Below are 23941 nucleotides of genomic sequence, written 5' to 3' on the forward strand. Positions count from 1 at the left end.
GACATGGAGGAGTGAGATGGAGGAGTGACATGTAGGAGTGACATGGAGAAGTGACATGTAGGAGTGACATGGGGTAGCGACATGGATGAGAGACATGGAAGTTTGGCATGGAGGAGTGACATAGTGGAGTGACATAGAGGAGTGACGTGGAGGAGCGACATGGAGGAGTGATATGGAGGAGTGACATGGAGGAGGGACATTGAGGAGCAAGGAAGAGTGACATGGAGGAATGACATGGTGGAGCTTCATGGAGGAGTGACATGGAGGAGGGACATGTAGTAGTGACATGGAGGAGTGACATGGAGGATCGACATTGAGGAGTGACGTGGAGTAGCGACATGGAGGAGTGACATGGAGGGGTGACATGGAGGAGTGAGAAGGAGGAGTGACATGGAGAGGTGACATGGAGGAGCGATATGGAGGAGCGAAATGGAGGAGCGACATGGAGCAGTGACATGGCGGAGTGACATGGAGGAGTGAGAAGGAGGAGTGACATGGAGGAGTGACATAGAGGAGTGATGTAGAGTAGTGACATGGAGGAGCGACGTGGAGCAGCAAGAAGGAGTGACATGGAGGAGTGACATGGAGGGATGACATGGAGGACTGACATGGAGGAGTGACATGTAGGAGTGACATGGAAGATCGACATGGAGGAGTGACATGGAGGAGTGACATGGAGGAGTGACGTAGAGGAGTGACATGGCGGCTCAACTTGTAGGAGTGATATTGAGGAGTAAAATGAAGGGGTGACATAGAGGAGTGACATGGAGGGGCAAGAAATCACTATTGGGCACCGATTATCTCAGGCGGACGGCCCGAGGGCAAAACCGGGACAGAGCCTGGGAACTCGGGCGGACGGCCCGGGGGCAGAGCAGAGACAGAGCCGGGAAACTCCGGCAGATGACCCGGGGGCAGAACCGGGACAGAGTCTGGGAACTCGGGCGGATGGCCCGGAGGCAAAACCGGGACAGAGTCTGGGAATTCGGGCGGACGACCCGGGGGCAGAACCGGGACAGAGTCTGGGAACTCGGGCGGACGGCCCGGGGGCAGAACCGGGACAGAGTCTGGGAACTCGGGCGGACGGCCCGGAGACAGGGCAGAGACAGAGCCTAGAAACTCCGGTGGATGACCCGGGGACAGAACCGGGACAGAGTCTGGGAACTGGGGCGGGCGGCCCGGGGCCAGGGCAGAGTTCGAGCCGGGGAACAAGGAGGAGTGACATGGAGGAGGGACATTGAGGAGCAAGGATGAGTGACATGGAGGAATGACATGCTGGAGCTTCATGGAAGAGTAACATGGAGGAAGGACATGTAGTAGTGACATGGAGGAGTGACATGGAGGATCGACATTGAGGAGTGACATGGAGGAGTGACATGGAGGGGTGACATGGAGGAGTGAGAAGGAGGAGTGACATGGAGGAGTGACATGGAGGAGTGACATGTAGGAGTGACATGGGGGAGCGACATGGTTGATAGACATGGAAGAGTGACATGAAGGAGTGACATAGAGGAGTGACGAGGAGGAGCAACATGGAGGAGTGACATGGAGGGGTGACATGGAGGAGTGACGTAATATTGAGGAGTGAAATGGAGGAGTGACATGTAGGAGTGACATGGAGAAGTGACATGTAGGAGTGACATGGAGGGGTGCCATGGAGGAGTGAGAAGGAGGAGTGACATGGTGAGTTGACATGGAGGAGCGACATAAAGGAGCGACTTGGAGTAGCAAGAAGGAGTGACATAGAGGAGTGACATGGAGGGGTGACATGGAGGAGTGACATGGAGGAGTGACATGGGGGAGCGACATGGATGATAGACATGTAAGAGTGACATGAAGGAGTGACATAGAGGAGTGACGAGGAGGAGCGACATGGAGGAGTGACATGGAGGAGTTTCATTGAGAAGTGACATGGAGGGGTGACATGGAGGAGTGACGTAATATTGAGGAGTGAAATGGAGGAGTGACAAAGAGGAGTGATGTGGACGAGCGAAATAGAGGAGTGACATAGAGGAGTGACATGGAGCAGCAAGAAGGAGTGACATGGAGGAGTGAGATTGAGGAGTGACATGTAGGAGTGACATGGAGAAGTGACATGTAGGAGTGACATGGGGTAGCGACATGGATGAGAGACATGGAAGATTAGCATGGAGGAGTGACATAGTGGAGTGACATAGAGGGGTGACGTGGAGGAGCGACATGGAGGACTGATATGAAGGAGTTTCATTGAGGAGTGACACGGAGGGGTGACATGGAGGAGTGAGAAGGAGGAGTGACATGGAGGAGGGACATTGAGGAGCAAGGAAGAGTGACATGTAGGAATGACATGGTGGAGCTTCATGGAGGAGTGACATGGAGGAGGGACATGTAGTAGTGACATGGAGGAGTGACATGGGGGATCGACATTGAGGAGTGACGTGGAGTAGCGACATGGAGGAGTGACATGGAGTGGTTACATGGAGGAGTGACATGTAGGAGTGACATTGAGGGGTGCCATGGAGGAGTGAGAAGGAGGAGTGACATGGAGAGTTGACATGGAGGAGTGACATAAAGGAGCGACTTGGAGTAGCAAGAAGGAGTGACATTGAGGAGTGACATGGAGGGGTGACATGGAGGAGTGACATGGGGGAGCGACATAGATGATAGACATGGAAGAGTGACATGAAGGAGTGACATAGAGGAGTGACGAGGAGGAGCGACATGGAGGAGTGACATGGAGGAGTTTCATTGAGAAGTGACATGGAGGGGTGACATGGAGGAGTGACGTAATATTGAGGAGTGAAATGGAGGAGTGACAAAGAGGAGTGATGTGGACGAGCGAAATAGAGCAGTGACATAGAGGAGTGACATGGAGCAGCAAGAAGGAGTGACATGGAGGAGTGAGATGGAGGAGTGACATGTAGGAGTGACATGGAGAAGTGACATGTAGGAGTGACATGGGGTAGCGACATGGATGAGAGACATGGAAGTTTGGCATGGAGGAGTGACATAGTGGAGTGACATAGAGGAGTGACGTGGAGGAGCGACATGGAGGAGTGATATGGAGGAGTGACATGGAGGAGGGACATTGAGGAGCAAGGAAGAGTGACATGGAGGAATGACATGGTGGAGTGAGAAGGAGGAGTGACATGGAGGAGGGACATTGAGGAGCAAGGAAGAGTGACATGGAGGAATGACATGGTGGAGCTTCATGGAGGAGTGACATGGAGGAGGGACATGTAGTAGTGACATGGAGGAGTGACATGGAGGATCGACATTGAGGAGTGACGTGGAGTAGCGACATGGAGGAGTGACATGGAGGGGTGACATGGAGGAGTGAGAAGGAGGAGTGACATGGAGAGGTGACATGGAGGAGCGATATGGAGGAGCGAAATGGAGGAGCTACATGGAGCAGTGACATGGCGGAGTGACATGGAGGAGTGAGAAGGAGGAGTGACATGGAGGAGTGACATAGAGGAGTGATGTAGAGTAGTGACATGGAGGAGCGACGTGGAGCAGCAAGAAGGAGTGACATGGAGGAGTGACATGGAGGGATGACATGGAGGACTGACATGGAGGAGTGACATGTAGGAGTGACATGGAAGATCGACATGGAGGAGTGACATGGAGGAGTGACATGGAGGAGTGACGTAGAGGAGTGACATGGCGGCTCAACTTGTAGGAGTGATATTGAGGAGTAAAATGAAGGGGTGACATAGAGGAGTGACATGGAGGGGCAAGAAATCACTATTGGGCACCGATTATCTCAGGCGGACGGCCCGAGAGCAAAACCGGGACATAGCCTGGGAACTCGGGCGGACGGCCCGGGGGCAGAGCAGAGACAGAGCCGGGAAACTCCGGCAGATGACCCGGGGGCAGAACCGGGACAGAGTCTGGGAACTCGGGCGGATGGCCCGGAGGCAGAGCAGAGACAGAGCCGGGAAACTCCGGCAGATGACCCGGGGGCAGAACCGGGACAGAGTCTGGGAACTCGGGCGGATGGCCCGGAGGCAAAACCGGGACAGAGTCTGGGAATTCGGGCGGACGACCCGGGGGCAGAACTGGGACAGAGTCTGGGAACTCGGGCGGACGGCCCGGGGGCAGAACCGGGACAGAGTGTGGGAACTCGGGCGGACGGCCCGGAGACAGGGCAGAGTCAGAGCCTAGAAACTCCGGTGGATGACCCGGGGACAGAACCGGGACAGAGTCTGGGAACTGGGGCGGGCGGCCCAGGGCCAGGGCAGAGTTCGAGCCGGGGAACAAGGAGGAGTGACATGGAGGAGCGACATGGATGATCGAAATGGAGTGACATAGAGGAGTAACGTGATATTGAGGTGTGAAATGGAGGAGTGACATAGAGGAGTGAGTTGGAGGAGCGAAATAGAGGAGTGATATAGAGGAGTGACATGGAGGAGCGACGTGGGGCATCAAGGAGGAGTGACACGGAGGAGCGACGTGGAGCAGCAAGTAGTGACATGGAGGAGTGACGTGGAGGATCGACAGGGAGGAGTGACATGGAGGAGCGACATTGAAGAGTGACATGGAGGATCGACATGGAGGAATGACATGGGGGATAAACATGGAGGAGTTACACGGAGGAGTGACATGGAGGAGTGACATTGAGGAGTGACATTGAGGAGTGACATTGAGGAGCAAGGAAGAGTGACACGGAGGATTGACATGGAGGTGTGACATGGAGGAATGACATGGAGGATTGAAATGGTGGAGTGACATGGAGGAGTGAGAAGGAGGAGTGACATGGAGGAGTGACATAGAGGAGTGATGTAGAGGAGTGACATGGAGGAGCGACGTGGAGTAGCAAGAAGGAGTGACATGGAGGAGTGACATGGAGGGGTGACATGGAGGAGTGACATGGAGGAGTGACATGTAGGAGTGACATGGGGGAGCGACATGGTTGATAGACATGGAAGAGTGACATGAAGGAGTGACATAGAGGAGTGACGAGGAGGAGCGACATGGAGGAGTGACATGGAGGAGTTTCATTGAGAAGTGACATGGAGGGGTGACATGGAGGAGTGCGAAGGAGGAGTGACATGGAGAGGTGACATGGAGGAGTTACATAGAGGAGTGATGTAATATTGAGAAGTGAAATGGAGTAGTGACATGGAGGAGTGACGTGGAGCAGCAAGAAGGAGTGACATGGAGGAGTGACATGGCGGAGTGACATGTAGGAGTGACATGGGGGAGCGACATGGATGATAGACATGGAAGAGTGACATGAAGGAGTGACATAGAGGAGTGACGAGGAGGAGCGACATGGAGGAGTGACATAGAGGAGTGACGTAATATTGAGGAGTGAAATGGAGGAGTGACATAGAGGAGTGACGTGGAGGAGCGAAATAGAGGAGTGACATAGAGGAGTGATATGGAGCAGCAAGAAGGAGTGACATGGAGGAGTGACATGGAGGAGTGACATGTAGGAGTGACATGGAGGAGTGACATGGAGGGGTGACATGGAGGAGTGACCTGGAGGAGTGACATGTAGGAGTGACATGGGGGAGCGACATGGTTGATAGACATGGAAGAGTGACATGAAGGAGTGACATAGAGGAGTGACGAGGAGGAGCGACATGGAGGAGTGACATGGAGGAGTTTCATTGAGAAGTGACATGGAGGGGTGACATGGAGGAGTGCGAAGGAGGAGTGACATGGAGAGGTGACATGGAGGAGTTACATAGAGGAGTGATGTAATATTGAGAAGTGAAATGGAGTAGTGACATGGAGGAGTGACGTGGAGCAGCAAGAAGGAGTGACATGGAGGAGTGACATGGCGGAGTGACATGTAGGAGTGACATGGGGGAGCGACATGGATGATAGACATGGAAGAGTGACATGAAGGAGTGACATAGAGGAGTGACGAGGAGGAGCGACATGGAGGAGTGACATAGAGGAGTGACGTAATATTGAGGAGTGAAATGGAGGAGTGACATAGAGGAGTGACGTGGAGGAGCGAAATAGAGGAGTGACATAGAGGAGTGATATGGAGCAGCAAGAAGGAGTGACATGGAGGAGTGACATGGAGGAGTGACATGTAGGAGTGACATGGAGGAGTGACATGTAGGAGTGACATGGGGTAGCGACATGGATGTGAGACATGGAAGAGTGGCATGGAGGAGTGACATAGAGGAGTGATATGGAGGAGTGACATGGAGGAGCGACATGGAGGAGCGATATGGAGGAGCAAAATGGAGGAGCGACATGGAGGAGTGACATGGAGGAGTGACATGGAGGATTGAAATGGTGGAGTGACATGGAGGAGTGAGAAGGAGGAGTGACATGGAAGAGTGACATAGTGTAGTGATGTGGAGGAGCGACATGGATGAGCGATATGGAGGAGTGACATAGAGGAGTGACATGGCGGAGTAACATTGAGGAGCAAGGAACAGTGACATGGAGGATTGACATGGAGGAGTGACATGGAGGAATGACATGGAGGATTGAAATGGCGGAGTGACATGGAGGAGTGAGAAGGAGGAGTGACATGGAGGAGTGACATAGAGGAGTGATGTAGAGGAGTGACATGGAGGAGCGACGTGGAGTAGCAAGAAGGAGTGACATGGAGGAGTGACATGGAGGGGTGACATGGAGGAGTGACATGGAGGAGTGACATGTAGGAGTGACATGGGGGAGCGACATGGTTGATAGACATGGAAGAGTGACATGAAGGAGTGACATAGAGGAGTGACGAGGAGGAGCGACATGGAGGAGTGACATGGAGGAGTTTCATTGAGAAGTGACATGGAGGGGTGACATGGAGGAGTGCGAAGGAGGAGTGACATGGAGAGGTGACATGGAGGAGTTACATAGAGGAGTGATGTAATATTGAGAAGTGAAATGGAGTAGTGACATGGAGGAGTGACGTGGAGCAGCAAGAAGGAGTGACATGGAGGAGTGACATGGCGGAGTGACATGTAGGAGTGACATGGGGGAGCGACATGGATGATAGACATGGAAGAGTGACATGAAGGAGTGACATAGAGGAGTGACGAGGAGGAGCGACATGGAGGAGTGACATAGAGGAGTGACGTAATATTGAGGAGTGAAATGGAGGAGTGACATAGAGGAGTGACGTGGAGGAGCGAAATAGAGGAGTGACATAGAGGAGTGATATGGAGCAGCAAGAAGGAGTGACATGGAGGAGTGACATGGAGGAGTGACATGTAGGAGTGACATGGAGGAGTGACATGTAGGAGTGACATGGGGTAGCGACATGGATGTGAGACATGGAAGAGTGGCATGGAGGAGTGACATAGAGGAGTGATATGGAGGAGTGACATGGAGGAGCGACATGGAGGAGCGATATGGAGGAGCAAAATGGAGGAGCGACATGGAGGAGTGACATGGAGGAGTGACATGGAGGATTGAAATGGTGGAGTGACATGGAGGAGTGAGAAGGAGGAGTGACATGGAGGAGTGACATAGTGGAGTGATGTGGAGGAGCGACATGGAGGAGCGATATGGAGGAGTGACATAGAGGAGTGACATGGCGGAGTAACATTGAGGAGCAAGGAACAGTGACATGGAGGAGTGACATGGAGGAGTGAAATGGAGGAATGACATGGAGGATTGAAATGGCGGAGTGACATGGAGGAGTGAGAAGAAGGAGTGACATGGAGGAGTGACATAGAGGAGTGATGTAGAGGAGTGACATGGAGGAGCGACGTGGAGCAGCAAGAAGGAGTGACATGGAGGAGCGACGTGGAGCAGCAAGAAGGAGTGACATGGAGGAGTGACATGGAAGGGTGACATGGAGGAGTGACATGGCGGAGGGAAATGGAGGGTTGATATTCTGGAGTGACATTCTGGAGTGACATGGAGGAGCGACATGGAGGAAATACACGGACGAGCAAGGATGAGCGACATGGCACAAGTAGGACAAGTAGGAGTGAGAAGGAGGAGATACATGGATGAGAGGCATGGAGGAGTGACATGGAAGATATGGAGAAGCGATATGTAATAGTGACATGGGGGAGTGACATGGAGGAGTGACATGTAGGAGTGACATGGGGAGTGACATGTAGGAGTGACATGGGGTAGCGACATGGATGTGAGACATGGAAAAGTGGCATGGAGGAGTGACGTAGAGGAGTGATATGGAGGAGTGACATGGAGGAGCGACATGGAGGAGCGATATGGAGGAGCAAAATGGAGGAGCGACATGGAGGAGTGACATGGAGGAGTGACATGGAGGAGTGACATGGAGGATTGAAATGGTGGAGTGACATGGAGGAGTGAGAAGAAGGAGTGACATGGAGGAGTGACATAGAGGAGTGATGTAGAGGAGTGACATGGAGGAGCGACGTGGAGCAGCGACGTGGAGCAGCAAGAAGGAGTGACATGGAGGAGCGACGTGGAGCAGCAAGAAGGAGTGACATGGAGGAGTGACATGGAAGGGTGACATGGAGGAGTGACATGGCGGAGGGAAATGGAGGGTTGATATTCTGGAGTGACATTCTGGAGTGACATGGAGGAGCGACATGGGGGAAATACACGGACGAGCAAGGATGAGCGACATGGCACAAGTAGGACAAGTAGGAGTGACAAGGAGGAGATACATGGATGAGAGGCATGGAGGAGTGACATGGAAGATATGGAGAAGCGATATGTAATAGTGACATGGGGGAGTGACATGGAGGAGTGACATTGAGGAGTGAGTTGGAGGAGCGACATGGAGGAGATGCACGGACGAGCAAGGATGAGCGACATGGCACAAGTAGGACTAGTAGGAGTGACAAGGAGGAGATACATGGATGAGAGACATGGAGGAGTGACATGGAAGATATGGAGAAGCGATATGTAATAGTGACATGGAGGATCGACATGTAGGAGTGATATTGAGGAGTGAAATGAAGGGTGACATAGAGGAGTGAACCTGGAGGGGCAAGAAATAGTGATAAGGACGAGTGATATGGAGGAGCAATATGGAGAATCGACATGGAGGATTGAAATGGCGGAGTGACATGGAGGAGTGAGAAGGAGGAATGACATGGAGGAGTGACATAGAGGAGTGATGAAGAGGAGTGACATGGAGGAGCGAAGTGGAGCAGCAAGAAGGAGTGACATGGAGGAGTGACATGGAGGGGTGACATGGAGGAGTGACATGGAGGAGTGACATGTAGGAGTGACATGGGGGAGCGACATGGATGATAGACATGGAAGAGTGACATGAAGGAGTGACATAGAGGAGTGATGAGGAGGAGCGACATGGAGGAGTGACATAGAGGAGTGACGTAATATTGAGGAGTGAAATGGAGGAGTGACATAGAGGAGCGAAGTGGAGGAGCGAAATAGAGGAGTGACAAAGAGGAGTGACATGGAGCAGTAAGAAGGAGTGACATGGAGGAGTGACAAGGAGGAGCGACATGGAGGAGTGACATGGAGGAGTTTCATTGAGAAGTGACATGGAGGGGTGACATGAAGGAGTGAGAAGGAGGAATGACATGGAGAGGTGACATGGAGGAGTGAGAAGGAGGAGTGTCATGGAGAGGTGACATGGAGGAGTGACATAGAGGAGTGACGTGGAGGAGCGAAATAGAGGAGTGAGAAGGAGGAGTGACATGGAGGAGGGATATTGAGGAGCAAGGAAGAGTGACATGGAGGAATCACATGGTGGAGTTTCATTGAGAAGTGACATGGAGGGGTGACATGGAGGAGTGAGAAGGAGGAGTGACATGGAGAGGTGACATGGAGGAGTGACATAGAGGAGTGATGTAATATTGAGGAGTGAAATGGAGGAGTGACATAGAGGAGTGACGTGGAGGAGCGAAATAGAGGAGTGACATAGAGGAGTGACATGGAGCAGCAAGAGGAGTGACATGGAGGAGTAACATGTAGGAGTGACATGGGGGAGCGACATGGATGAGAGACATGGAAGAGTGGCATGGAGGAGTGATATGAAGGAGTTTCATTGAGGAGTGACACAGAGGGGTGACATTGAGGAGCAAGGAAGAGTGACATGGAGGAATGACATGGTGGAGCTTCATGGAGGAGTGACATGGCTGAGGGACATGTAGTAGTGACATGGAGGAGTGACATGGTGGATCGACATTGAGGAGTGACATGGAGGAGTGACATAGAGGAGTGATGTGGAGGAGCGACATGGAGGAGTGACATGGAGGGGTGACATGGAGGAGTGAGAAAGAGGAGTGACATGGAGAGATGACATGGAGGAGTGACATGGAGGGGTGACATGGAGGAGTGACATGTAGGAGTGACATGGGGGAGCGACATGGATGAGACACATGGAAGAGTGGCATGGAGGAGTGACAGAGTGGATTGACATAGAGGATGGACGTGGAGGAGCGACATGGAGGAGTGATATGAAGGAGTTTCATCGAGGAGTGACATGGAGGGGTGACATGGAGGAGTGAGAAGGAGCAGTGACATGGAGGAGGGACATTGAGGAGCAAGGAAGAGTGACATGGAGGAATGACATGGTGGAGCTTCATGGAGGAGTGACATGGAGGAGGGACATGTAGTAGTGATATGGAGGAGTGACATGGAAGATCGACATTGAGGAGTGACATGGAGGAGTGACATGGAGCAGTGACATAGAGGAGAGATGTGGAGGAGTGAGAAAGAGGAGTGACATGGAGAGGTGACATGGAGGGGTGATTTGGAGGAGTGAGAAAGAGGAGAGACATGGAGAGGTAACATGAAGGAGTGACGTGGAGGAGCGAAATAGAGGAGTGACATGGAGCAGCAAGAAGGAGTGACATGGAGGAGCGACATGTAGGAGTGACATGGGGGAGCGACATGGATGTGAGACATGGAGGAGTGACATGGAGGAGTGACATGGAGGAATGACATGGAGGATTGAAATGGTGGAGTGACATGGAGGAGTGAGAAGGAGGAGTGACAAGGAGGAGTGACAGAGGAGTGATGTGGAGGAGTGACATTGAGGAGCAAATAAGAGTGACATGGAGGAGTGACATGGCGGAGTGACATGGAGGAGTGAGGAGGAGTGACATGGAGGAGTGACATGGAGGAGTGACATGGAGGAGCGATATGGAGGAGCAAAATGGAGGAGCGACATGGAGGAGTGACATGGAGGAGTGACATGGAGGAATGACATAGAGGATTGAAATGGTGGAGTGACATGGAGGAGTGAGAAGGAGGAGTGACAAGGAGGAGTGACATGGAGGAGTGAGAAGGAGGAGTGATATGGAGGAGTGATATTGCGGAGTTTCATTGAGTAACATGGAGGGGTGACATGGAGGAGTGAGAAAGAGGGATGACATGGAGGACGAGAAGGAGGAGTGACATGGAGAGGTGACATGGAGGACTGACATGGAGGAGCGACGTGGAGCAGCAAGAAGGAGTGACATGGAGGAGTGACATGGAGGTGTGACATGGAGGAGTGACATGGAGGAGTGACATGGAGGAGTGACATTTAGGAGTGACATGGAGGAGTTTATTTGAGAAGTGACATGGAGGGGTGACATGGAGGAGTGAGAAGGAGGAGTGACATAGAGGAGTGACAAGGAGCAGCAAGAAGGAGTGACATGGAGGAGCGACATGTAGGAGTGACATGGGGGAGCGACATGGATGAGAGACATGGAGGAGTGACATGGAGGAGTGACATGGAGGAATGACATGGAGGATTGAAATGGTGGAGTGACATGGAGGAGTGAGAAGGAGCAGTGACAAGGAGGAGTGACAAAGAGGAGTGATGTGGAGGAGTGACATTGAGGAGCAAAGAAGAGTGACATGGAGGAGTGACATGGAGCAGTGACATGGCGGAGTGACATGGAGGAGTGAGAAGGAGGAGTGACATGGAGGAGTGACATGGGGTAGCGACATGGATTAGAGACATGGAAGATTGGCATGGAGGAGTGACTTGGAGGAGCAACATGGAGGAGCGATATGGAGGAGAGAAATGGAGGAGTGACATGGAGGAGTGACATGGAGGAATGACATGGAGGATTGAAATGGTGGAGTGACATGGAGTAGTGAGAAGGAGGAGTGACAAGGAGGAGTGACATAGAGGAGTGATGTGGAGGAGTGACATTGAGGAGCAAGGAAGAGTGACATGGAGGAGTGACATGGAGGGGTGACATGGAGGAGTGACATGGAGGAGTGACATGGAGGACTGACATGGAGGAGCGACGTGGAGCAGCAAGAAGGAGTGACATGGAGGAGTGACATGGAGGGGTGACATGGAGGAGTGACATGGAGGAGTGACATGGAGGAGTTTCATTGAGAAGTGACATGGAGGGGTGACATGGCGGAGTGAGAAGGAGGAGTGACTTAGAGGAGTGACATGTAGGAGTGACATGGCGGAGTGACATGTAGGAGTGACATGGAGGAGTGACATGGAGGACTGACATAGAGGAGCGACGTGGAGCAGCAAGAAGGAGTGACATGGAGGAGTGACATGGAGGGGTGACATGGAGGAGTGACATGGAGGGGTGACATGGAGGAGTGAGAAGGAGGAGTGACATGGAGAGGTGACATGGAGGAGTGACATAGAAGAGTGATGTAATATTGAGGAGTGAAATAGAGGAGTGACATAGAGGAGTGACATGGAGCAGCAAGAAGGAGTTACATGGATGAGTGACATGGAGGAGTGACATGTAGGAGTGACATGGAGGAGTGACATTTAGGAGTGACATGGGGGAATTTATTTGAGAAGTGACATGGAGGGGTGACATGGAGGAGTGAGAAGGAGGAGTGACATGGAGAGGTGACATGGAGGAGCGAAATAGAGGAGTGACATAGAGGAGTGACAAGGACCAGCAAGAAGGAGTGATATGGAGGAGCGACATGTAGGAATGACATGGGGGAGCGACATGGATGAGAGACATGGAGGAGTGACATGGAGGAGTGACATGGAGGAATGACATGGAGGATTGAAATGGTGGAGTGACATGTAGGAGTGAGAAGGAGGAGTGACAAGGAGGAGTGACAAAGAGGAGTGATGTGGAGGAGTGACATTGAGGAGCAAAGAAGAGTGACATGGAGGAGTGACATGGAGGAGTGACATGGCGGAGTGACATGGAGGAGTGAGAAGGAGGAGTGACATGGAGGAGTGACATGGAGGAGTGACGTGGAGGAGTGACATGGAGGAGCAACATGGAGGAGAGAAATGGAGGAGCGACATGGAGGAGTGACATGGTGGATTGAAATGGTGGAGTGACATGGAGGAGTGAGAAGGAGGAGTGACAAGGAGGAGTGACATAGAGGAGTGATGTGGAGGAGTGACATTGAGGAGCAAGGAAGAGTAACATGGAGCAGTGACATGGAGGGGTGACATGGAGGAGTGACATGGAGGAGTGACATGGAGGAGTTTCATTGAGAAGTGACATGGAGGGGTGACATGGAGGATTGAGAAGGAGGAGTGACATGGAGAGGTGACATGGAGAAGTGACATAGAGGAGTGACGTAATATTGAGGAGTGAAATGGAGGAGTGACATAGAGGAGTGACGTGGAGGAGCAAAATAGAGGAGTGACATAGAGGAGTGACATGGAGCAGCAAGAACGAGTGACATGGAGGAGTGACATGGAGGAGTGACATGGAAGAGTGACATTTAGGAGTGAGAAGGAGGATTGACATGGAGAGGTGACATGGAGGAGCGAAATAGAGGAGTGACAAGGAGGATTGACATAGAGGAGTGATGTGGAGGAGTGACATTGAGGAACAAATAAGAGTGACATGGAGGAGTGACATGGCGGAGTTACATGGAGGAGTGAGGAGGAGTGACATGGTGGAGTGACATGTAGGACTGACATGGAGGAGTGACATGTAGGAGTGACATGGGGGAGCGACATGGATGAGAGACATGGAAGAGTGGCATGGAGGAGTGACATAGAGGAGTGATATGGAGGAGTGACATGGAGGAGCGACATGGAGGAGCGATATGGAGGAGCGAAATGGAGGAGCGACATGGAGGAGTGACATGGAGGAGTGACATGGTGAATTGACATGCAGGATTGAAATGGTGGAGTGACATGGAGGAGTGAGAAGGAGGAGTGACATGGAGGAGCGACATGGATGATAGACAAGGAAGAGTGACATGAAGGAGTGATATAGAGGAGTGACGAGGAGGAGCGACATGGAGGAGTGAAATGGAGGGGTGACATGGAGGAGTGACGTAATATTGAGGAATGAAATGAAGGGGTGACATAGAGGAGTGACATGGAGGGGCAAGAAATAGTGACAAGGAGGATTGACATGGAGGAGCGACATGGTTGATCAAAATGGGGGAGTGACATGGTGGAGTGAAATGGAAAATTGAAATGGAGTGACATAGAGGAGTGACGTGATATTGAGGTGTAAAATGGAGCAGTGACATAGAGGAGTGAGTTGGAGGAGCGAAATAGAGGAGTGATATAGAGGAGTGACATGTAGGAGCGACGTGGAGCAGCAAGGAGTGACATGGAGGAGTGACGTGGAGGATCGACAGGGAGGAGTGACATGGAGGAGCGACATTGAAGAGTGACATGGAGGATCGACATGGAGGAATGACATGGGGGATAAACATGGAGGAGTTACACGGAGGAGCGACATTGATGAGAGACATGGAGTGACATGGAAGACATGAAGAAGAAATATCGAGGAGTGATATGGAGGAGTGATATTGCGGATCGACATGGAGGAGTTTCATTGAGTAACATGGAGAGGTGACATGGAGGAGTGAGAAGGAGGAGTGACATGGAGGAGAGACATGGAGGAGTGACATAGAGGAGTGATATGGAGGAGTGACATGGAGTAGCGACATGGAGGAGCGATATGGAGGAGTGACATGGAGGAATGACATGGAGGATTGAAATGGCGGAGTGACATGGAGGAGTGAGAAGGAGGAGTGACCTGGAGGAGTGACATAGAGGAGTGATATGGAGGAGTGACATTGAGTAGCGACATGGAGGAGCGATATGGAGGAGTGACATAGAGGAGTGACATTGAGGAGTGACATTGAGGAGCAAGGAAGAGTGACATGGAGGAGTGACATGGAGGAGTGACATGGAGGAATGACATGGAGGATTGAAATGGCGGAGTGACATGGAGGAGTGAGAAGGAGGAGTGACCTGGAGGAGTGACATAGAGGAGTGATGTAGAGGAGTGACATGGAGGAGCGACGTGGAGCAGCAAGAAGCAGTGACATGGAGGAGTGACATGGAGGGGTGACATGGAGGACTGACATAGAGGAGTGACATGTAGGAGTGACATGGAGGATCGACATGTAGGAGTGATATTGAGGAGTGAAATGAAGGGGTGACATAGAGGAGTGTACCTGGAGGGGCAAGAAATAGTGAGAAGGAGGAGTGACATGGAGGAGCGACATGGATGATCGAAATGGGGGAGTGACATGGTGGAGTGAAATGGAAAATCGAAATGGAGGAGTGACATAGAGGAGAGACCTGATATTGAGGTGTGAAATGGAGGAGTGACATAGAGGAGTGAGGTGGAGGAGCGAAATAGAGGAGTGATATAGAGGAGTGACATTGAGGAGCGACGTGGATCATCAAGGAGGAGTGACACGGAGGAGCGACGTGGAGCAGCAAGGAGTGACATGGAGGAGTGACGTGGAGGATCGACAGGGAGGAATGACATGGGGGATAAACATGGAGGAGTTACACGGAGGAGTGATATGGAGGAGCGACATTGATGAGAGACATGGAGTGACATGGAAGACATGAAGAAGAAATATGGAGGAGTGATATGGAGGAGTGATATTGCGGATTGACATGGAGTAGTTTCATTGAGTAACATGGAGGGGTGACATGGAGGAGTGAGAAGGAGGGATGACATGGAGGACGAGAAGGAGGAGTGACATGGAGAGGTGACATGGAGGACTGACATGGAGGAGCGACGCGGAGCAGCAAGAAGGAGTGACATGGAGGAGTGACATGGAGGTGTGACATGGAGGAGTGACATAGAGGAGTGACATGGAGGAGTGACATGGGGGAGCGACATGGATGATAGACATGGAAGAGTGACATGAAGGAGTGACAGAGTAGAGTGACGAGGAGGAGCGACATGGAGAAGTGACATGGAGGAGTTTCATTGAGAAGTGACATGGAGGGGTGACATGGAGGAGTGACATGGAGAGGTGACATGGAGGAGTGACATAGAGGAGTGACGTAATATTGAGGAGTGAAATGGAGGAGTGACATAGAGGAGTGACGTGGACGAGCGAAATAGAGGAGTGACATAGAGGAGTGATATGGCGCAGCAAGAAGGAGTGACATGGAGAAGTGACATGGAGGAGTGACATGTAGGACTGACATGGAGGAGTGACATGTAGGAGTGACATGGGGGAGCGACATGGATGAGAGACATGGAAGAGTGGCATGGAGGAGTGACATAGAGGAGTGATATGGAGGAGTGACATGGAGGAGCGACATGGAGGAGCGATATGGAGGAGCGAAATGGAGGAGCGACATGGAGGAGTTACATGGAGGAGTGACATGGAGGATTGACATGCAGGATTGAAATGGTGGAGTGACATGGAGGAGTGAGAAGGAGGAGTGACATGGAGGAGTGATATAGAGGAGTGATGTGGAGGAGCGACATGGAGGAGCGATATGGAGGAGTGATGTAGAGGAGTTACATGGAGGAGCGACATGGAGGAATGACATGGAGGAGTGAGAAGAAGGAGTGACATGGAGGAGTGACATAGAGGAGTGATGTAGAGGAGTTACATGGAGGAGCGACATGGAGGAGTGAGAAGAAGGAGTGACATGGAGGAGTGACATAGAGGAGTGATGTAGAGGAGTGACATGGAGGAGCGACGTGAAGCAGCAAGAAGGAGTGACATGGAGGAGCGACATTGAAGAGTGACATGGAGGATCGACATGGAGGAATGACATGGGGGATAAACATGGAGGAGTTACACGGAGGAGTGATATGGAGGAGCGACATTGATGAGAGACATGGATTGACATGGAAGACATGAAGAAGAAATATGGAGGAGTGATATGGAGGAGTGATATTGCGGATCGACATGGAGGAGTTTCATTGTATAACATGGAGGGTGTGACATGGAGGAGTGAGAAGGAGGGATGACATGGAGGAGTGAGAAGGAGGAGTGACATGGAGGAGTTTCATTGAGAAGTGACATGGAGGGGTGAAATGGAGGAGTAAGAAGGAGGAGTGACATGGAGAGGTGACATGGAGGAGTGACATAGAGGAGTGATGTAATATTGAGGAGTGAAATGGAGGAGTGACATAGAGGAGTGACGTGGAGGAGCGAAATAAAGGAGTGACCTGGAGCAGCAAGAAGGAGTGACATGGAGGAGTGACATGGAGGAGTGACATGGAGGAGTGACATTTAGGAGTGACATGGAGGAGTTTATTTGAGAAGTGACATGGAGGGGTGACATGGAGGAGTGAGAAGGAGGAGTGACATGGAGGAGTGACATGGGGGAGCGACATGGATGAGAGACAAGGAAGATTGGCATGGAGGATTGACATAGTGGAGTGACATAGAGGAGTGACGTGGAGGAGCGACATGGAGGAGTGATAAGAAGGAGTTTCATTGAGGAGTGACACGGAGGGGTGACATGGAGGATTGAGAAGGAGGAGTGACATGTAGGAGGGACATTGAGGAGCAAGGATGAGTGACATGGAGGAATGACATGCTGGAGCTTCATGGAGGAGTGACATGGAGGAAGGACATGTAGTAGTGACATGGAGGAGTGAAATGGAGGATCGACATTGAGGAGTGACATGGAGGAGTGACATGGAGGGGTGACATGGAGGAGTGAGAAGGAGGAGTGACATGGAGGAGTGACATGGAGGAGTGACATGTAGGAGTGACATGGGGGAGCGACATGGATGATAGACATGGAAGAGTGACATGAAGGAGTGACATAGAGGAGTGACGAGGAGGAGCGACATGGAGGAGTGACATGGAGGGGTGACATGGAGGAGTGACGTAATATTGAGGAGTGAAATGTAGGAGTGACAAAGAGGATTGATGTGGACGAGCGAAATAGAGGAGTGACATAGAGGAGTGACATGGAGCAGCAAGAAGGAGTGACATGGAGGAGTGAGATGGAGGAGTGACATGTAGGAGTGACATGGAGAAGTGACATGTAGGAGTGACATGGAGTGGTGACATGGAGGAGTGAGAAGGAGGAGTGACATGGAGAGGTGACATGGAGGAGTGACATAAAGGAGCGATGTGGAGCAGCAAGAAGGAGTGACATGGAGGAGTGACATGGAGGGGTGACATGGAGGAGTGACATGGAGGAGTGACATGGGGGAGCTACATGGATGATAGACATGGAAGAGTGACATGGAGGAGTGACATAGTGGAGTGACATAGAGGAGTGACGTGGAGGAGCGGCATGGAGGAGTGATATGAAGGAGTTTCATTGAGGAGTGATACGGAGGGGTGACATTGAGGAGCAAGGAAGAGTAACATGGAGGAATGACATGGTGGAGCTTAATGGAGGAGTGACATGGATGAGCGACATGTAGTAGTGACATGGAGGAGTGACATGGAGGATCGACATTGAGGAGTGACATGGAGGAGTGACATGGACGAGCGACATGGAAGAGCAACATGGAGGAGCTACATGCAGGATCGACATGGAGGTCTGACAACGAGGACGTACATTCTGGAGGGACATGGTGGGGCAACATTCTGGAGCGACATGGAGGAGCGACAATTTGGAGTGACATGGAAGAGCGACATGGAAGATCGACATGGAGGAGTAACATGAAGGATCTACATGGAGGAATGACATGGAGGATCGACATGGATGTCTGACAACGAGGAGGTAAATTCTGGAGGGACATGGAGGAGCGACAATTTGGAGTGACATGGAGGAGCGACATGGAAGATCGACATGGAGGAGTAACATGTAGGATCTAAATGGAGGAGTGACATACAGATACAGATACAGATACAGAGAGCTTTATTTATCCCCGAAGGGCAATTCAGTTTCTGCAGTCCACCGAAACATATACACACATTCATACTGCACAATCATCATTGACAGAGGGAACACAGTAGGTGGCATATGGGTAGGTGCAGAACAATAAAAGTACAAGATTAAAAATTAAAAATCTTCGCAATAAAAACAATGAATACAAGAATAAAAACGAGACGAGATAAAAGAATAACGGAATAAATAAATAATTAGAATAGAATAAAGTGCCAAGAGTATTTGCACATCGCAAATTGTATTCCAAGAATGTACCTAATGCAAACACAGACAACCGTTATGTGGTTAGTGCAAAATAATTGTACATTCAAAGTAAATAAAACATTTTTTTTTGTTGTCGTTCATTCATGATAGTTACTCTGCGTTCAGCAGTGTAATGGCAGAAGGAATGAATGACTTGGAGTAGCGGTTTGTCTTTCTGTGAGGCGGCAGATAGCGCCGTCCTGAAGGCAGTAGTGTGAACTCACTAGACAGGATTTGGTTGTGATTAATAATGTTTTTGGCCTTTGACACGTTTCTCCCAGAGAGAGTTTAAGTTGCTCTGCTGGGCTCCGATGATTTTGGAGCAGACTTTCACAATGTTATTTAGGCAATTCCTGTCCTTCATAGACAAACCGTTAAACCAGCAAATAAATGAAAAGGTTAAAAGGCTCTCAATATATGACAAGTAGACAGTGCACAGGATAGATCTACTCACACCAAAGGAGTTGATTTTCCGCAGCAAATGAATTCTCTGTTGGTTTCGTTTAACAATGGACTCAGTGTTTACATCGAACTTGAGATGAGAGTCAAACACTGTGCCCAGGTACTTATAAGAGTGCACGATGTCAACATCGTCGCCATGAATTATACTCTGAGTGGGATTAATCTTGTTTTTTCTAAAGTCAATCACAAGTTCTTTAGTTTTTGAGACATTAAGATCAAGATAATTTTTGTCACACCACTCGACAAAGGCAGGAAGAGCGCAGCCATGATCTGACTCTGCCCCCTGTAGGAGCGACAGGAGTGCAGTGTCGTCTGAAAATTTCACTAAAATGCTGCCCTCCTTAGAAGACCTGCAGCTATCTGTGTACAAAATAAAAAGCAATGGCGAAAGGACGCAGCCTTGCGGAGAACCTGTATTAGAGACCGAGGTATTAGACATAATACCATTAACTAAAACCTGTTGTGTTCTGTCTGTTAAGAAGTTTAAAACCAATATTAAAAGCTGGTGAGGTAGGTTAAAATGAGATGCAAGCCTCTCAATCAGAATGTGAGGCTGCATCTTATTAAAAGCTGAAGAAAAATCAGCGAATAAGAGTCTGACATGAGCTTTTGGTGTTTCCAGGTGTCTATAAACTTTGTCCAGGATAAAGAGTTTAGCGTCTTCCACTCATTTACCTGTTTGATATGCAAACTGGAGTGAATCCAGTTTGCCCTCCACCAGGGAAAGAACCTCTTCCTTTAAGATTTTCTCCAGGTTCTTCACTACCAGGGAAGTGAGTGCAACAGGTCTGAAATGGTTTAATTCTCTGGGGTTTTTAACTTTAGGAACGGGAATTATGGTGGAGGATTTCCAAATTTTGGGTAATTGGCAGCTGTCAACACAAATCTGAAAGAGCTTAGTGAAAACCTCACTAAGTTGATCAGCACAGTGGTGCAAAGTGCGACCACAGATGGCGTCAGGGCCAGAAGCTTTCCTTGTCCGCGTTTTCCTAAATAAACAATTGACCTGCTCTTGAGATATCAATATATCGCTGTGGGGTACCAGGGAGTCCCTCAACCTGGATACATCCTGAGTGAAGTCAGACCTTTCAAACCGCGAGAAGAACAAATTAAAAGTGTTCGCCAAGTCTACATCCTCAACTCCATTAATGCTAATAAACTGCTTGGATGTATTTGCTTGCTGATTAATAGAGGCCATAGATTTAATCCCCTGCCAGGCTGACCTTAGGTCGCCATTTACGTACTGACTTTCTATTTTTTCTTTGTACTTGGCTTTAGCCTTGGCTATTTCAACCTTAACCTCTTTGGAGACAACCTTCTTCTCCTGAGGGTTGCCAGTGAAAAAGATCTTTTTCTTTTTATTAATAGCAGATTTAAGATCTTTTGTTACCCATGGTTTGTTATTGGGAAAAATAACAACCTGTTTAGAGGGGATTACAGAATCAACACAAAAAGTGATGTAGGATGAGACAGTTTCTATAAGTTCATCAATGTTATCACCACAAGCATCAAAGAAGCCTTGCCAGTCTGTGCAGTCAAAACAGGCTTGGAGGGAGGAGATGCTGTCCTCTGTCCAGATCTTAACAGCCTTCTCCTCTCTCTCCTGGCGTCTGAAGCATGGTTTATATGTAGGCAGTAAAAATATGCTGTTGTGATATGAAGCTCCCAAAGCGGGCATAGGTATGGACTTGTAGCCTCCCGTCACATTTCCGTAGCACAAGTCAAGGATAGTGTTTTTTTGTGTGGTGGAGCAACTTACATATTGTTCATATGTCCGTAAAACTCTGTCTAGTCGGACATGATTCAAATCTCCAAGATAAAATTTAGGAGCATCAATACAAATAGAGTCCAGCTTGTGTGATACATCCACTATCAGCTGAGTGGCAGCACTGGCGTTGGCTCTGGGGTGGATGTACACAAGAGTAAAAAACAGTTGGGGGAACTCACGTGGCAGATAAAAAGGACGTAGGGAGATGGAGAGTAGCTCTATATCAGGGGTACATATTTTCTCCCGCACAATGATGTTGTTACAGTACCGTTGATTTACATAGAAGCAGACCCCACCTCCGCGGCTTTTCCCCGTCGCTTCAGAGGAGCGGTCCAGTCTGATGGGACAGCCGAATCCAGTGAGAGCCAGGTCGCTGTCCTGGTCGCTCTCATTAAGCCACGTCTCGGTGATCGCGAGCAGGCAGCATTCTTTAAGTTCACGTTTGTACTTTGCCCAGATCTCCAGCTCTTCAATCTTGCGCCTTAAAGAGTGGGCATTAGATAAAAAGACCGAGGGCAAGGGGCGTAACTGGCGCCGGTTATCGAGGCAGAGTTTTTTCATTTTGCGGCGAATACCTCCTCTCCTTCCTCTTTTCCGCCGCGAGAGTCGGCGTGAAGATCTTCTGTCCAGGTGGAAAGGGACAAAAATCTCTGCTGGAATGTTTGTCGGGATCTCTCCCTCCGCCGAAGAACGTAGCGACAGGAGAAGCTCCCTATTGATAGTGATCCGATCGCCATGTTGTTGCAGCGTCTTTTCCCCTTGACATACGCTGCAAACTAGCGTCAGGATAAAAAAGTAAGCAAGGAAATGCGCATACTTTCCCAAAGTCCACATATTGGTCCTCCGTACCGTCACACACACACACACACACACAAGAACAGATAAAAAAAGAAACGGTGAAAACTGTAGCGGGTCGCACACAAGGAAGCGCCCCAGGGCTAATCTGACTGACGGAGCGATATGGAGGAGCGATATGGAGGATCGACAAGGAGGAGCGACATTGAGGAGCAACATGGAGGACTGACATGGAGGAGCAACATGGAAGAACGACATGGAGGAGCTACATTGAGGAGCAACATTGCGGAGCAACATCGCGGAGAGACATGAAGGACTGACAACAAGATGGTACATTCTGAAGGGACATGGTGGAGCGACATTCTGGAGTGACATGGAGGAGCGAAATTCTGGAGTGACATGGAGGAGCGACATGGAAGATCGACATGGAGGAGTAACATGTAGGATCTACATGGAGGAATGACATGGAGGATCGACATGGAGGAGCGACATTGAGGAGCGACATGGAGGAGTGACATAGTGGAGTGACATAGAGGAGTGACATAGAGGAGTGACTTGGAGGAGCGGCATGGAGGAGTGATATGAACGAGTTTCATTGAGGAGTGACACGGAGGGGTGACATTGAGGAGCAAGGAAGAGTAACATGGAGGAATGACATGGTGGAGCTTAATGGAGGAGTGACATGGATGAGCGACATGTAGTAGTGACATGGAGGAGTGACATGGAGGATCGACATTGAGGAGTGACATGGAGGAGTGACATAGAGGAGTGACGTGGAGGAGCGACATGGAGGAGTGACATGGAGGGGTGACATGGTGGAGTGAGAAAGAAGAGTGACATGGAGAGATGACATGGAGGAGTGACATGGAGGGGTGACATGGAGGAGTGACATGTAGGAGTTACATGGGGGAGCGACATGGATGAGACACATGGAAGAGTGGCATGGAGGAGTGACATTGAGGAGCAAGGAAGAGTGACATGGAGGAGTGACATGGAGGAGTGACATGGAGGAATGACATGGAGGAGGGACATGTAGTAGGGACATGGAGGAGTGACATGGAAGATCGACATGGAGGAGTGACATGGAGGAGTGACATGGAGGAGCAACGTGGAGCAGCAAGAAGGAGTGACATGGAGGAGTGACATGGGGGAGCAACATGGATGATAGACATGGAAGAGTGACATGAAGGAGTGACATAGAGGAGTGACGAGGAGGAGCGACATGGAGGAGTGACATGGAGGAGTGTCATTGAGAAGTGACATGGAGGGGTGACATGGAGGAGTAACGTAATATTGAGGAGTGAAATGGAGGAGTGACAAAGAGGAGTGATGAGGACGAGCGAAATAGAGGAGTGACATAGAGGAGTGACATGGAGCAGCAAGAAGGAGTGACATGGAGGAGTGAGATGGAGGAGTGACATATAGGAGTGACATGGAGAAGTGATATGTAGGAGTGACATGGGGTAGCGACATGGATGAGAGACATGGAAGATTGGCATGGATGAGTGACATAGTGGAGTGACATAGAGGAGTGACATGGAGGAGCGACATGGAGGAGTGATATGAAGGAGTTTCATTGAGGAGTGACACGGAGGGGTGACATGGAGGAGTGAGATGGTGGAGCTTCATGGAGGAGGGACATGTAGTATTGACATGGAGGAGTGACATGGAGGATCGACATTGAGGAGTGACATGTAGGATCTACATGGAGGAATGACATGGAAGATCGACATGGAGGAGCGATATTGAGGATCGACATGGAGGAGTGACATTGAGGA

The sequence above is a fragment of the Sebastes fasciatus genome, chromosome 23 (assembly GCF_043250625.1).
Source record: "Sebastes fasciatus isolate fSebFas1 chromosome 23, fSebFas1.pri, whole genome shotgun sequence".
NCBI classification, from domain to species: Eukaryota; Metazoa; Chordata; class Actinopteri; order Perciformes; family Sebastidae; genus Sebastes; species Sebastes fasciatus.